The following is a 17,449-nucleotide window of genomic DNA, read 5'->3' on the forward strand; positions in this document are numbered from 1 at the left end:
TTTGTCAACAAGAAGTTAAGTATTTATGGCATAAAATAGAAAGAGCAGTTACAAAAGTGACCACTGAAAGGATAAAACTAATCAAACAAATGCAACTACCTCAGAAACAAAAGGAGATGAGAATGTTTCTGGGAGTGGTTGGGTACTGTAGACAGAGGATACATGGATTTTTCCTGGTGGTGAAACCATTAATACAATTGACTTGGAAAAGAGCAAAAGATCTGATTTATTGGCATGATGAATGTTTGGAAGCATTTGTAAAGTTGTGAAATTGCCAGTGTGAGACGCCAGCCTTGAGAATGCCAGATTATTCAAAATAATTTGCATTATTCTGTTGTGAAAGAGAGAGTTGTGCACTTTCAGTTTTGACTCAGGCATTGACTAAGCTGATGTCCAGTGGCGTATTTCTCTGCCATTTTGGATCCAGTGTCTTCAGCTTTACCTGGCTGCCTAAAAGCAGTAGCTGTTACTGTGAGTCTGGAGCAAAGTGAATTGATTGTGATGGGACATCCAGTTAAGGTTTATGTGCCACATTCTGTTGAGACTCTTTTAACAAGAACTTGAACACAGTACCTCACTCCTAGTCGGATGACTAAGTTTGAAAGAGTAATTTTGGGAGCAGAGAAAGAAACAGTGAAAAGGTGCACAATGATGAATCCTGCCACCATGTTACCAGATCCATGTTGTGAAGAGGTGAAAGATGAAGCAGATCATGATTGTTTGGCTGTGACTGAAATGTAAACAAAGCCTCGCCCAGATATAAAAGAATTACCTTTGACGGAATCAGATCATGTATTATTTGTGGATGGGTCATGTTTGAGGACAGAAGAAGGAGGTCTAAGTGCTGCATATGCTACATGCAATATATCAGGAGTTATTAAAGTATCCTGTTTACAAGGAGTCAAGTCTGCACAAGCAGCCGAATTGGTGGCCTTAACAAAGGCTTGTAAAATTGGTAAATATTTCAGAGTAACCATTTCACGGACAGTCAATATGGGTTTGGGGTTGTGCATGATTTTGGCCAGCTTTGGATGCAGAGGAAATTTCTGACTTCTTCAGAATCTCCCATCAGAAATAGCAAAAATGAGAAAGAATTTTTGGATGCATTATAAATTCCAAAATAAATAGCAGTAGTCAAATGTGCTGCACATCAGTCAGGAAACGACTATGTGACTGCTGGTAATCGATATGCGGATCAAATTGCCCAATATTGTGCAAGAAACAAATTGTCAATCAATAAGAAAATGGAAAAAGATTAAACCAGCTGCCAACTAATGTTTTCTCAGCATTAGAAACATGGGATGAGGTCAGACAATTGCAAGAAGAAGTTGAAGAGAGAGAGAGAGAGAGAGAGAAAGAAATCAGGATAAGGTCAGGACAGAATATGAAGTATGGATGTACTCAGATGGCAGACCAGTCATGCAAGACTTCTTCCTATCTCAAATGGAAAGAGTATATCATGGAACAACACACATATAGGCAGGGATGCGATGATCAGACTTTTCAGACAAAATTGGTATAATCCAAAGTTTAGGGTAGTCGCAGAGAGCCTTTGCCAACGGTGTTTAATCTGTCAGTAGCAAAACCCAGGTAGAAAGACAGTGGTTAGCTGGGGAAAAATTAGAAAGGCAGCAGGACCATTCACCAGGCTACAGTTTGATTTCATTGAGTTACCTCCATGCAACGGATAGAAATATGTTCTGGTCATAGACTGTTTCTTCTCAAGATGGGTAGAGGCATACCCACCTAGAAGAAATGACAGTTTAACAGTTGCAAAATTATTGTTGAGGGAATTGATACCCAGATTCGGTTTTCCATTCATTTTGGAATCAGATAGAGGACCTCATTTTAATAATGAGTTAATCCAATAATCTGTGCAGCATTTAACATTGAGCCACAACTGCACTGTGCTTATCGCCCAGAGGCTTCTGGAGTAGTTTAACAGCTTAATGGCACAATCAAATCAAGATTAGGGAAGATGTGTGCATCCACGATGCTGAAATGGCCAGATGCACTACCTCTTGCACTGATGGGTCTCAGAAGCTTTCCTGACAGAAAAACAGGATTGAGTCCACACAAATGAGACAAGCATTCATTCCTGGAAATAAATTGAGGAATACAACTGATGATCTGGTATTGGACTATTGCAAAGGATTGGCTGATCTGGTGCATTCTGTCTCTCATCAGGTTGGAGAAGACACAGTTGCAAAGCAGCCAAGTCAAGCGCATGATTTGAATTCTGGAAATTGGGTGTTAGTGAAGTAATACACCAGGAAATCGTGTCTAGCACCCAAGTGGGATAAACCACAACAAGTCATACTGGTCCCTACAACAGCAGTGAAGTGAGCAGGTTTATCCAATTGGATTCATGCTAGTCATACCAGAAGAGTACCAAGTCCACAAGAGCAACAACTGACTGAACAAGCTGAAACGTCAGAAGCTGAAGGTGGTGTAGCTGAAGAATCTAGAGTGATAGATTCCAACAGACAAATAGTTGAAGAGCAACCACGTCAAGAAGACTGTGATTGAAATACCTGAAGTTGTTGTTAAAACAAGAAGAAGAAATACTCTAGAAAGAAAGGAAAGCAGAAAGGAAGAGGCAGGGAAAGAAGAACACACTCAGGAAGAAATAAACAAAGCTATCCAGAACCCTGAGCAGGGACAGATAGAAGAAAAGCAAATTGAAATAAGACCTGAACAGGACCAGATAGGGGTAGAAGAACAGGTTCAGGCAGAAGGAGAACAAATTACAATAACAGGACCAGTTATAAGAAGATGAACAAGTACAGGAACAAGTAGAAGAAGAACAATATATAAAAAATATGGAAGAAAGACAATCAGAATGTGAGGGAGAACAAGAGAAATTGTGCCTGGGCAAAGTGAAAATAAAAGAACCTTACAGAAAGACGGAGATGGCGAAAGCACAGTCCTGGTTAAAAGAGTTAGAAAAGGTGACGATTGGCCAAGGGGAGTCAGAAGATGAAAGTACTTTTTAAGAAAATAAGGGAGAAACTCTCAACAAGTAAATGAGGTTTCAAGCCAAACTGAAACAAAGAAGGCAATAGCAAAGTCCACTCGAAGAAGCCCACGATTGAGAGTTTTGAACAGAAAATACAAGGCCCCTGAGTGGACTTACATTATACTTGAGGAATTTGAGAATTTAGATTTACATGAAGAATCAGAGAGAGACTCTGATGTTCAGATTGATGAAAATAAATCGAAGACAAGGTGATTTACAACAATAACCCCTTTGTGAACTGCATAAAATAATACCTGTGGTATATTGACGATGTCTGTCTAATCTGGGAGGGACCTATCTTGCAATTACAAGAGTTCCATGAATGGCTTAATAGACAAGAATGTAATCTTCAGTTCACCATGGAATATGATAAAGAATGTATCAATTGTTTAGATCTAAAAATCTGGAATGATGGTGGGAAACTAGCTACAAGTCTATTTACCAAATCAACAGCACGTAACACATTATTTAAATATACAAGTCACCATCCACGCAAACTATGGGATAACCTCCCTTTTGGTTAGTTTTTACGTCTACGATGGAACTGTACCAGAAGGGAGGATTATTTCAAAGAGGCAAAGATCTTACAGACAAAACTATCAATGAGGAACTACCCATACCATCTGGTTAAACGTTCAATGAAACGTGCCTGGTATTATGACAGACAAGCCCTACTAGAACCCAAAAGTATCAAAAACGTGGCTAACAACCCGATTACATGTGTTACCACATTTGGGTCTGAATCTAATCTAATTAAGAAGATAGTGACAAAGAACTGGCACTTAATACACAAAATTGAACCACAACTTCCGGTACCTCGGTTTGCTTTTAAAAGATCACGCAACCTGAGGGATCATTTGGTAAAGGCATACTAAGAACCAACTGAAAATTCGATCCAGAGTATGTGGAGAATGACTCCTGTAGTGGGCCATTACCCCTGTGGCTCATGTAGTGCCTGCCAGACAACGCTAACCATAAAAAAACTGCTGTATTAATGAGAAGTATTGGACACTGAGAAAGCATACCAACTGTTTGACCAGAAATGTCATCTATTGTATGAATGTCCTTGTTCTCTTTACTACATAGGTAAAACTACCCAAGAAATCAAGAAGCGTATCATGCAACACCAGTCGAGGATACGCTGCAAAGTAGAAACAGCACCATTGGTTGAGCATTATTTGGCTAAACAACATTCTCCACATGATATGAAGTGGTTCGTCCTGGAAGCAGTTAAAAGCTCTAGAAGAAGGCGTGACGTGGACCGTCTGCTCACCCAAAAAAAGAACAGATGGATATGGTCAGCTAAAACTGTGGAAAGGGGGCTTAACTCTTTTGTTGAATGGCAGACATTAGCTACTTTGAGGTAGTCCTCATATATGTATTACACCCTTATGCTCTGAGATAGGATGGTTGTATACATGTTGTTGGTCTCCCCAGTAGATCAGTAGTAATGGAATATATGATGGTAGAATGTAGAATTTGGGAGTATCATGACTTTATCCAATTCGACGTGAATGCTGATAGGATGGCCTTTTCGGTGCGTCGTCATTGTATTTGTATTATATCGCACTGATATCTAATATACTTAGCCGTGGGTGTATATGAATAGCTTGCCTGACCCACATCTAATGTTAACTAGATAGTCAGGCAGTGATAATAGGACAAAAAGCATGGTCGCCACGTTACACACAATACCACGTGATTAGCGAGAATGGCCATAGATTTCAGGGAAGACGCCAACCTTCACTCGACTGTTTGAGCGAGCGGTGGACCGTGTTGGTGTTTTATTCCCTGACAGTAAGTTTCGCTTTATTTAGAGTCGCTTTAGGTGCAGTGTATGTTCAGGTTTTTTATTTGGTTTTGTTGTGAGTGCGAACTAAGGGATACACCATATTTTTATATGTTGTACAGATTCCACGAAGGTATATTAAGCATACCCGAAAATATCGAATGAGATTTTGGATCTACCTCTTCCTAGTGTAATAAGAAACAGGAGGTAAGCTGAATGCTCTATTAGATTATATCAGCTTTAGGCGACTATATGTTGTTGGTTGTACTAAGTATAGGCACTCTGGTTTGTTCTGTTGTAGGACCGGACGGGTCTACTCTGGCGTTACATCTGTGAGTATCTACAGATTAGGTGACTTTTTAATAGGGTAGAGGTGTACACTCAGTAATAATACGTGGCACTTGCACTTCATGTAATCATATAGAGTGGGTATTTTTCGTGATTGGTTTAGTGTACAGTTGTAAATATGTATATAGACACTGTATATAGTTCCCCACTTTTTAGGCACCATATCCGGTTTGGGCAGACGGTACACAACATGCACACAGGAGATTATTACTGATGATATGATATGTTGTTTTACTATAGATTCATGGTGCAACGGTTGTCCTGATGATGGTCTCGGTTAATTTCGGGGTGTGAGACCGAAACGTCGACGAATTGAGACTTTTTTGCTAACAACATCATCAAGCTTTGTATATCAAGAATGTATATAGTTGTTAAATATTGTATATATGGCATAAATTGTACATATTGTCCATATACTTTGCAAAAGTGTCAGTCACTACTGCTCATATGAAAAACTGAAGTAGCAGTTTAGTGTATATTTTTTGAGTTGCCGCACATGAATTGTCATATGGATGTCTACCTATGCTGATTAAATAGGATATATTTTCTGTATATATCTGATGTCATTATATAAAATGCACTGATCAAATTATAATCGCTTGTTTTTTCATTGATTATGCTCATTGTTTTGACATATATACAAATTGCTAAATAATGTGAAATAATTCCTTCAAGAACCTTTTTTCTTGTGTTATTGAAAATAAATTAAAGCCACCCTAAACAGAAGATCACATTTTTCCCTTTAGACTAATTAAGAAAAGAAAGGAAAAAAGGATATTTCCATAGATTGAAAATGGCATAATTTGAAGTCACTGGACAAACGAAACGAAGTTGGAAACAAAAAAGTCTTAGAGTTTGTTTATGTAGTATTTCACTATTGTTATTAACATGGTTATTTCTAACAGTGATGGTACCTTTATTTATGGTAGCTAATAACAGGAATAATACAGTTACTAATGAGAAAGTAGATACAAATACAGAAAGAACTAAAATAGGTTTAGAACAAGTAGATGAACTTATGTACCTTCATAATGAATCAAATAATGATTTGTCTTTAAATGTGTTTACTAAATTGTTGTTTCATATATAGATACAATGGAAATTAGCGATTGTTACGTATGTATGAAATTACCCTAATCCGTATCAGAAGGGGTAATTTATCACCATGTTCCTTTAACATACGGTGTTTCATGTAGTGTATTATCAAGTTTATTTTATGTAATTGAAAAGTTGCAGTATTTCTATTCAAACATAGATGTAGTGTTTCCAGAATTACTTGTTCGAAAGAATATGAATCCAGTACTTAGTAGTAAGGATCCACAGTTCATGGGTGAATTCTTTTTAACAATGAGCCCAATAGATATAGCGCAGGCACACATTAGTAATCTACGTCCCTAGACTTTGTGAAGAAGGGAAAATTCTGCCTCCATAAGTTAAAGACAGAATAAAATAACATTTTCATTGGTTCCAGTGAATGTGAACACAACTTCCTAATATTAGGGGGATGGGGACTAAAAGGGGGTACTGATCCTGTAGTTCCAAGAATCTATTATGTGTGTGGGAAAAATGCCTTTTATAGGTTATCTGCAAGGTGGTATGGTAGCTGTTACTTTGGAACAGTATTTCCAAAAATCTACCATGTGGACAGAACCAATGGAATCAATGAAATATCTAACGGACTGACACAAATTAAAAGAGACAGTTTTTCCAAAATAGGGGGTGATATATTTGATGCATTGTTACCATCAGTTGGAGTCGTTCTGAATATGCACAGAATTCGTAAATTGTCAACAGGAGTTGATCGTATTTAGTGGACTTGTCCAGCCGGACAGAGGTCTAGTATTTACCTGTAAGCAATATGAACAAAAATTCACAAACGATACAAAAAGTGGGACACAAGCCTGTGTCCTACGTAGCCAGTGAATTACACAACATGGGACAAAACAAATACCAGGGGGCTCAGGCAAAGAGTTTGTCGTTTGTTAGACATAAAGAATACATAATATCATGAAAACAAATCCCAAAAAGAACACCTTTACAGCGAAGTAAACAAAAGTTTAGGCGTATAAGGTGTGTTTAAGGTGTCAACGGCATTTGGATCCATTGAGTGGATGAACGGATCATCATCAGGACATTGGTTGCATGCCTGTTTGATAAGTGCCTCAATAGCCCAAGTATTCAATTTTGGGGGTCTTGGGCATGGACGGTGATTGCTATGTTGGCGGGATGTTCTGCCGGGTATGATTCCAGTCCTGGAACATACCCGGCAGAACCCCGCTATTGAGGCAACTGCACCTCATACACAATGATTGAACTGTAAAGCACGCATTGGCGTCTCCCCCTCCATCCACCTTAAATGCGAGTCCCTACTTATCCGCTTGCCTTCAAAGCTCTCCATGGGATGGGGGCTCATTACATCAGGAAAATAATTTCCTTTTACACTCCCCGCAGATCGCTAAGATCAGCTCATCAATATTTGATCATGGCACCGAATTTCTGTAGAGCCCATTGTGGAGGCCGGTCCTTCCATGTTCAAGTGGCTGGCGTTTTGAATAGCCTGCCTCTATTGCTGAGACAGACCACGACCCTTCTGGAGTTTAGAAAGCAGTTAAAAACCTGGATGTTTCAGCAATCACCTTAAACTATTGGTCCCTTTCGGTATCTGTAGCTTTTGTTCTCATGTCTCTTCTGTCATAGCGCCGGTACACTCTGTTGAGTAGCAGTGGGCTCTATAAATCTTGGATTAAAATAACATAATATAACAAATAAATAATACCAGTAGTTACAATAATGACAATAGTGCTAATAGTAATGATCACATGCTAGTTTTGCAAGGGCAAAGGAAAAATAAGGATACATACAGGAATAGATGGGAAAGGAAAGAAAAGAAAGAGAGAGAGAAGAAATCCAATTAGAAGAGATAAAAGGGAAAGTATATGAAAGAATGAAAGAATTAGAAGGAAAGGAAGTAAATGATGAAAATATAAGAGAAGAGGAAATTGAGAATTGATGATTTTAGCATCTTGAAGGGATGGGTAATTTTGTGATGGCTCAAAATGCCTTCCGAGATAGGATTGATGGAGCAAGTTCTTGGAGAAAAGAGACTTGCTAAGAAGCAATCGGCTTGATTAACTCACTAACAAATAATAACAAAGGGGCATATTATCAAGGGGGTTTATCTCCGCTTTTTTGGCTTTAAAAGCCAAGAAAGCGGAGATAAAATTATCTCCCTATTACCTAGCTGTCGCTAACACCAGTTAGCAACAGCTAGTAGGAGATAGCGACCATCTTGGGCCCCGCTTTGCATGTCAGTGAAATGTATCACTATTGACATGCAAAGTGGGCGTGCCAAGATGTTAGCGACTGGAAACAGTCGCTAACATCGCTATCTCCTATTACCAACTTTTGAGGATATTCGCGCTAAGCGCGAATATCTCCAAAAGCTAACACCTGCCCCTGAGCAGTTCTTAGCCATGTTATCCAATGGTAGGTCGATAACATGGCTAAGAGCATTAGCTTGGTAATGCATGAATATCGCTGACTTTTCAGCGATATTCATGTATTTCGTCCAATTTTTATCGCTTAGGATATAAATCTTGATAATAGCAAGGTTCCTAAGCGATAAAAATCGCTGCAGCTCGGCGATAAAAATATTGCCGCTAAGCCAAAATAGCGATAATTATCGCTTGTTGTTGGTAATATGCTCCAAAGATTTGTGAAAACTAATACGCAACCACATGAACATTTTTGGGTTAGTTAAGCTTGCGTATGCATATACTAACTCGGATAACAGTGAAGAAGGACTAATACAGCTGGTATACACCCGTTACAACGCATCTTTTACAACTACCTACTATTACAACGCATCTTTTACAACGCATACCATTACAACGCATTGCGCTGGGGGGCGCTCTAGGATAGGGAATAAGTATAATTTACTATCCAACACCTTCCCTAGTGTCCACGGGGACTGGAGTTAGAATAGTAAATTATACTTACCACTATCCAGCACCTCAAAGCGCTATGCGTTGTAATGGTATGCGTTGTAATGGTCGCGTTGTAATAGTAGGTAGTTGTAACGGTATGCGTTGTAACATGGTACATCCCTAATACAGCTTTAAACAGGAAATCTGTTTTGTGCATGCGTCAACTACATCTACGTAGGATGACAAACTCATGCTTGAAGGGAGATTCTTGCGCATGAGCAGAAGCTATTAAAATGGCGACTTGGAAACTCGTGTGCATGGCACCATCGTATCTGACATAAAAGCAAGCTATTTTACTAATGCTAATGCATGGAAAAGTTTAATAAATAAATTGGTATAGAATAAAGGCGGGTGGTACACAGTGAAAGCATATTGTTTGAGAAATTAACATTTGTCTTTTGATTTTATCATTAGTGCATATGTGGGCCTTTCTAGCATAACTGAATTGAGCTGAGTGCCTCAAAGTCTGCGCATGCCCACTGGGAGGAGCCATGAAGGCCATGACAAAGCAGTTGAAAGGGAGCCAAAGAACAAAGCAACATCGTTGGAACAGAACGGTGCAGAGTTCAATCATGAAGAAACGCATTCATATTAAACTTTAATTTGTTGCAGTATTGTTACATTTAGCACATGGGAATACAATTTATGAATAAAAAATAAGGGGTTGGGTTTACGAACAATGGTTTAACTGAAGCATGTGACATGACATCTGACCAATCAAATTTCGTATTTTATCAATATTGAAACTTTAGTGGGTGGCACATGCAGAACGAAAGGTATAATTAAGATAGCTTTAGTTAGTTTAAAAAAGAGAATTGCTTGGGAGATGCTGATGATGAAGCCTTGCTCCTGGGAGAGAAGCTGACTGCTGGGAGATGTGAGAGTTGCTGATGAACTGATTGCAGAACCTGAAGCAAAATTAATTGGGTTAGATCTGAAGATTGCGTAAGAATCTCGAGGAAGAGAGTGTCAGAGAGGGGTGCAACGCAAGCGTCGGTATCTTAGAGAGGTTGAGTATCCTGTCATGGAGTCTTTGTCTCCTGAATCTATCTCAGGGGACCCCTACCAGCCCTTTGGCCAGGGGTTTGGTCTTCCACACCATCCTTGGTAACTATGCATTTCTGTTATTTGCTAATGTTTCTTTATCTTTTCTCTCTAGCCTCTCTCTTTCGGCATTGAGTTTTTGTGTAAGTCTGAGATAAATGCATTGTGTTTGGTAATTGAATTTTCTCTCCTAAGAATGATGGTGACTGTATTGAGATTGTTCACATACATCTGAACATTTAGATAAAGATTTTAAAACTTTCATGAGTCCGTGGTGATTTACTTAAAAGTATAGAAAAGTTAGTTTATGTTAATTATCATCATCAACTAGTTCAACCAATGTTCCATCGATCAGAGGAAAGAACTTGTTGATCTGCGAAGGTGTAGTTATAAATGAAATGAGATATGGATTAAACTAATCCTAAACAGTTTGTAAAAAATTCTACAACTTGACTGAATCAGCGGTTTTAACCACTGAGAGTTTTTTGGGCCCAGGTATATGGTTGTGGATTATCTGTTGTTGGTGAACCGCTGGATCAAGACTACTAGCTTTGGAGACACTCCTGCTGTGACAGTGCTTTTTAAGAGGAAGAGGGAGTAGCGGAGTGGATAATTCAGAAGAGACCGAACCCTAACATATAATTCCAAGAATCAGACCCTAAGTCCTATTTAGGGGTCCATTAGGATGTCAGGTGGTGGCACCACCACGGTGCCTGCAGTGGGGAAACATGCATGTTTCTGCCCGTGAGCAGCGGTACTCATGTTCGCCATATTAGTATGGCCAAACATAGACCAATTCCCTGTCCGCTGCTGTGCGACACGCACAGCCATCAAAGTGTGCCCGCCTCTGCCTGGGTGGAAGCCAATGGAGACTATTCGCCGTGCGGAATGACGTCCGCCCCACTCCACAAATTAGGATGGCCCAAACAAGCAGACACACCACAGCGGAGACACCGCCCAACCAGCGACGGCGAAAGCTTGACTGCGGAGTGTGAAACGAGAGACCCGGTCCTCTCCACCCGGTCACGACCGCCATGGATACAGCTCTACACGTTTTTCCGGTGCTGTGCCTGCTACATCACCAGCAACTCATGGAGCAGCTCGGACGCTGCCGCAGGTACACAACTACACAAACAGAACACATGGGCTGACACAGGGTCCAAATCCACATCAGAGGACAGGAACACATCCACAACAGAAGTGGCTGCACAGGAACACACAACACACAGCACAGTAGCACAGGGTCAGGGAAGCACACACACCACAACACCACCGCACTCATGGAAACAACCATGAGTAATAATAATAATAATAATATTAATAATAATAATAAAGGGTTTTGTAGAGCGCTCAGTAACGCCATCACGGCGTGTCCCCGCGCTAATGGAGAAGTGGCAGACAAAAAAAAACCTCACTAGGAAACCCCCTCACCAGAGCCTCACAGTGTGTACAAGTGGGTCTTCAGCAGAGACCGAAATATTGCCTCTCTGCTCTCCAACCTTAGAGCAAGCGGGAGTTTGTTCCAGTTTTGGGCGGCCAGTAATGTAAACGACCGCCCTCCCATTCTGGATCTCTTTATCCGCGGAACCGTCAGCAGCCCCGTACCTCCCGAGCGCAGGGCCCTGGGCGGCTCGTATCTGCAGACTAGGTCCCGAAGATAGGCGGGAGCCCTCAACCAGACAATCTGGTGGCACATAAGCAGGCATTTAAACAGGACACGTTTCTTTATGGGGAGCCAGTGGAGAGCATCAAGCGCCTTCTGTGAATTGGCTCTCCTCGCCTCCTCAGCACCAGGCGAGCAGCCGCGTTCTGGATGACCTGCAGGCGGCCCATACTCCTCTCGGTGGTACCAAGGAACAAAACGTTCCCATAGTCCAACCGAGAGGCGACCAAAGCCTGCGTCATCGTCCTTCTGGCAGTCAAGGATAGCAGATCCAGAGTCTTATTTAGAACCTTCAGGACCCCAAAGCACTTCCCCACAAGGCGTCTAATATGACCCTCATAGGACAGTGTGGGATTAACCCACACTCCTAGGTTTTTTGCTTCCTCGCATGGTACAGGAGTGGCGCCCAGACAGGATGGCCACCAATCGGCTGACCAGCTACTGCTTTACCACCCACCACCAAAACCTCGGTTTTGGAGCCATTGAGCTTTAAACAATGGGCATCCATCCAGTCAGCCAAGGCCTGCATGCAGGCCTTGAAATTGGAGGATGCTCCTGTGGGGTTTTGAGACAGCGAGATAAGCAGTTGAGTGTCGTCGGCGTAAGACACCAACTCAACCCCAAAAGCTTGGACAACCTTGGCCAGGGAGGCCATGTAAAGATTGAAAAGTGTAGGGCTCAAAGCTGAGCCCTGTGGCACTCCCTGGTCTAGTGGCACCTCGGAGGAACGGCAGGACCCCTGTTGAACTTGAAAGCAGCGCCCCGTCAGGAACGACTGCAGCCAGTTCAGGGCGGCTCCTACGACCCCAGCTTCGTTTAGACACTGTAGCAAGATGGAATGGGCTACAGTGTCAAACGCTGCACTGAGGTCGAGCATTATCAAGGCCATAGTCTGCCCCGCATCCGCTCCAGCTCTAAGGGTCTCAGTTGCACGCAGAAGGGCCGTCTCCATCGAGAAGCCCGCTCCAAAGCCTGATTGGGAGGGGTGAAGAATTTTGGCTCTCTCAAGGTGTTCAACTAATTGAGAGTTCACTACCTTTTCTGCGACTTTGGCCAGATAGGGAAGCAGCGAGATGGGCCTAAGGTTCTCCAACACGTCAAGACTGACGTTGGGCTTTTTCCTAATAGGCAACACAACCGCCTTCTTCCAGTCCTCCGGGATCTGTTGAGTGGAGAAAGACGTCTGCAGTACATGCCTGATGTAAGGTTCCAGCACTGACAGACCACCCGACACCACTCTAGGAGGCGCAGGATCAATGGGAGATCCGGACCTGACGCTGCAGCAGATCCTGTTTAAGCTCTCAGTAGGGGGAACCGTAAACAGTTGTAGTGTAGTGCACGGATCCATAGGTGTCCTTGCAGCCCTGCATTCTGTGCCACTCACGGGTTGTTTAGAAAAGGAGGCATAAATGTTCTTAACCTTCCCCGAAAAGAAGTCAGCTACCCTGTTGCATTCTGCAACCGAGTCTACTTTTGGGGCATTAGAACTGGATACCAAGGATATCTCTCTTGACGAGCTCTCAGCTTCCTCTATGCGTGCCTGATAGTGTTTGGCTTTCGCCCTGCGCAATGCGCATTGATATCTTTTATGCGCTAAGCTATAGCTACTCTTGCCCTGTGCGCATGGATTCCTCCTCCAGCTCCGTTCAAGTTTTTTGCATTCCGATTTAATTTGCTGTAGCTCCTGGGTAAACTAAGGGGCAGAGCGCTGTCTACCCCCTTTCAACTTATAGCTGCACCGAGGAGCAAGCAAGTCCAAGGCAGTTAAAATTAGTTCATTAAATTCGGTATTTGCAGTGTCACTATCCCTGGCCATAGGTGGACCCACCCTTTGTATGAGCAGATTAAAAGCCTCTTGGGAGAACTGCTTCCATTTTCGCTGGGGAAAATTATTATTATCATTCTTAGCTGTCTTCTGGGGCAGATAGCAAAATTGAAGTGGCACTAAGAAGTGGTCCGACCAGGGGAGAGGTTGAGGTTTCAACATTTTTACCCCATCCCAGCAGGCAAACACTGGATCCAAACAATGGCCTAGCTCATGGGTAGCGGCCTCACTTTGCAGATCAAGTTGCAGCTCTTTCAAGACTTGTCGCAGGTCAACCGCATCTTTCTGAAGAGGATCTTCAAGATGTACATTAAGATCTCCCAACACCATCAGTTTACTGTGTCTGATGGCAAGATGGGCGACGCCTTCCATCAGGCTAAGTCTGAAATTCCCCATGGCTCCCGGGGGCCTGTAAATTGAAATGCCGGAGATAGATTCCCGAGGGCCAATCTTAATATTAAACTCACCCCCCTCACAGTTATCAACCTTAATCGGGCGCAGGGAGCATTCAACGGGGTTTTTAACAATAATGGAGATGCCCCAGCCCCTACCTCCCCCTCTATCAATTCTAGTGAGGGTATACCCCGGCGGGACGGTGCTAAGGATATCAGGGTCGGAGTGCTCACCCAACCAAGTTTCCGTTAAGAACAATATGTTCAACTCCTCATCTGATAAAAGGTCCCATAGTTGGACACAATGCTTGCTTAGCGATCTACAATTTAGCAAGCCACCTTTGAGTATCACCTCTTCCCTAACAGGGGGCACAACATTCCTACCTTTAAATGAGCAATGAGGGCACATCCGCAACTCAAGCGCCTCCATGGAGTGTCTGCATAGGAAGGAAGGGGAAGGGCGTAATCCCAACAACATACTCCTGTTGTAGTGATAAAGTTGGTGGGAAAGAGAAGCAGGGGTCGTGGCCCCTGGTCCCGGCTGGCCGCGGTATACCCTCACTAGAATTGATAGAGGGGGAGGTAGGGGCAGGGGCATCGCCATTATTGTTAATAACCCAAGCACCAAATGAACACATATTAGGAACAAACTTACAAATGGACACACAACCTGCATAGTCACACATACACACCACACACAGACACATAAACTCCCCAAATGCCAACAGCAGTGGAGCACAACAAATAGGAAAGCCAAAGTGGGATGCACACAAATGGAAGGCCATGGAGACACACAAAAAACATGTGCACATCACATGCAAAACAAGGAACACAGAACAACCACCTCAGACCATCAAACAACACATGGCTGCTACAGTCAGTGAAGTCAAACCACAGGCATCACAGTGCAACAACACAGGAAGACAGCAAGGGAAGCCAAGTATAGGCACAAGAATTAAAGGAAGGCCCGGAAGTCAAACTGGGAACAGCCACACGTGCATACAACCACCTCACAGGAGTACACCAGCAGTACAACACACAGGGCCCATTGACAAACTCCATGACTGCCAAACACCAGAGGAATGTACACTCATACCCCCCTCGTACCAGCAGCAAAGACACCAGTGCCAAACACACTGAAGGCTGCTAATACTTGCCAGTCCATACACACACAAACAAACACACACCCTGGGTGCAGCCACAAACATCACACACACACACAGGGGTGCCACAACAAATGTCTGCATAAAAACAACACACAAACATATAACACAACTGTAACACACACAGAACCACAACAAAAACAGACATACCCTGTTAGCCAAACTGTGGAAAGGCAATGGTAGCACAGACACAACAGGAGTGCACAGCCTCATCACTCAGGAACAGTGCACACACAACATACCACAATACACACTAGAAGTGCACCATCATAGAACAACACAGCCACATCAAACAAACAACAAATGCCCAGGCAAAAAAGTAGAACAAACACTGCAGGAGATCAGGGGATGCATACCAGGCAATGACAAGGTAACATACACACAGCACTGTACGCATAACAATCAATGTGTGCACACCAAGCATACCATTTGAAGAGGGGTCCCAGTTGGTACAATATCAAAAGTACAAACTCATAAATCATAGAGTGAACCATAAGAAACTTCATAAGAATAGACTTGGAGGGATGCTATTTAATATACATCCTCATTTGAAAATTAATTACCATGTCTTCACAACAAAACACTTTAAGACATTCAATAACATGCCCAGGACAGGGGGGCGTGGGAAGGAAAGAGGGGTGAGAAGAGGGAAAAAGTGCAGGATAGTGCAACAAATCAAATTAGTCATAGAAAAAGTACATAGTCTGTGGTCTCATCCACATTTAACATTGAGTGCCACATTGGGCATGTATACATTGTCATATACTGATTCTTATACTAGAGAAATCCTATCCCATTATCAGCTTGCACAGTCACAAATGATCCGTTGCTAACAGGTAGGAACAGACAAGGGCGTGTCGACGTTTCGACCCCAGATGTGTAGGCGACGCTATTGCCCTACGGCGGGGTCTTCCTCAGGACAAACAGTAGTGGGGTGTTAGGGTAGTGTAGAAGGGCACCTATAAGGAGAGAGACTATTTAGTATTTGATTACTGTATTAAGAAAGGGGATGGGGGTTATACACGCCACACCAAATTACCTACAAGAAGCACGGTGGTTTCCGTGACTCCGTCTGATGCAGATGGTGGGCCGAGGGCTCCTGATGTAAAGAGAGCGTGAACCTAAAGAGAAATTAGGCTACTGTAAGGTTGTGGGCAGCAATTGGCTAAGTTCCACAACAAAAACATTGTTTGCTACTATATACAAATGTACACAAGTGCTTAAATTATAAGCATCAAACACAACCCAGTCGGGTTAAAACATTAAAACACTATCACACGGTGGAGGATGAACCACACCAACAAACATCAAGACTAGTCCTGATCAATATGTTACTCAGAAGATATCATGGTGGGGAATACCTCCTCATCATCACACGACTAGAAACCAACCTACATGGTATGGCAGTAAACACGAATAACAACGAACAAGTTAGCCGGGGGCTCACCTATTCACGCTAGTGCTTCGCTGAATTTCTTTCCTGAGGTGTCTGTCAGCACAACACCATGACTGTGGCTGTACTCTACCAGACACACAACTAGCTCTGCGCACAGCTAGGGACATGACGGGGGCACACCACTTGTTGCCACTGGATGAAACAGGAGGCGACAACACAGACACTGATTACAACATGACAGTCCACAATGACAAAGGGCCCATGCCAAACACCATGTTGTACTCTGGTGCCCAAAGACTGGAGCACATTTTTATCAGATGTCTAGGCCTCAACATTCTGGGTGCATGCAATGGGTGCATTGATGAAGTCACACTCAGATTGGATACACTGCTGTTCACTCCCAATGTGATTCCTCGGACTACCCCAAAGCTGAAGAACCCTGAAGAGCACAACTCAGACTGCAATGGGAATGCACAGCATGGAGAATTACCTTTGTAAGAACATTTTGGGCAAATGCATGACACTGGCATCCAGCCCAGCAGCCACTTATATGACACTGCACCACTCCACCAACATCACATAGGCAAGCACTGGCACAGGCCCTGTACACATGCAGCCACTCCCAGTCAAAGTCGCCCTCCCCAAATACTCACCCCCCCTCCGCTGATTCGCCTTCATACATGCATCCATCTCAGGCTGAGTCACCACCAAGATGCGGCCCATCAGTGGTGTTATGCTGTGCCGTGCCAACTCCCCAGTGCAAGGAAGCAGCCCCAAGGTCATCTCTGCCACATTCTTATCCAGCAGACTGATGTCGTCCCACC

The sequence above is a fragment of the Lissotriton vulgaris genome, chromosome 4_1 (assembly GCF_964263255.1).
Source record: "Lissotriton vulgaris chromosome 4_1, aLisVul1.2, whole genome shotgun sequence".
Lineage (NCBI taxonomy): Eukaryota > Metazoa > Chordata > Amphibia > Caudata > Salamandridae > Lissotriton > Lissotriton vulgaris.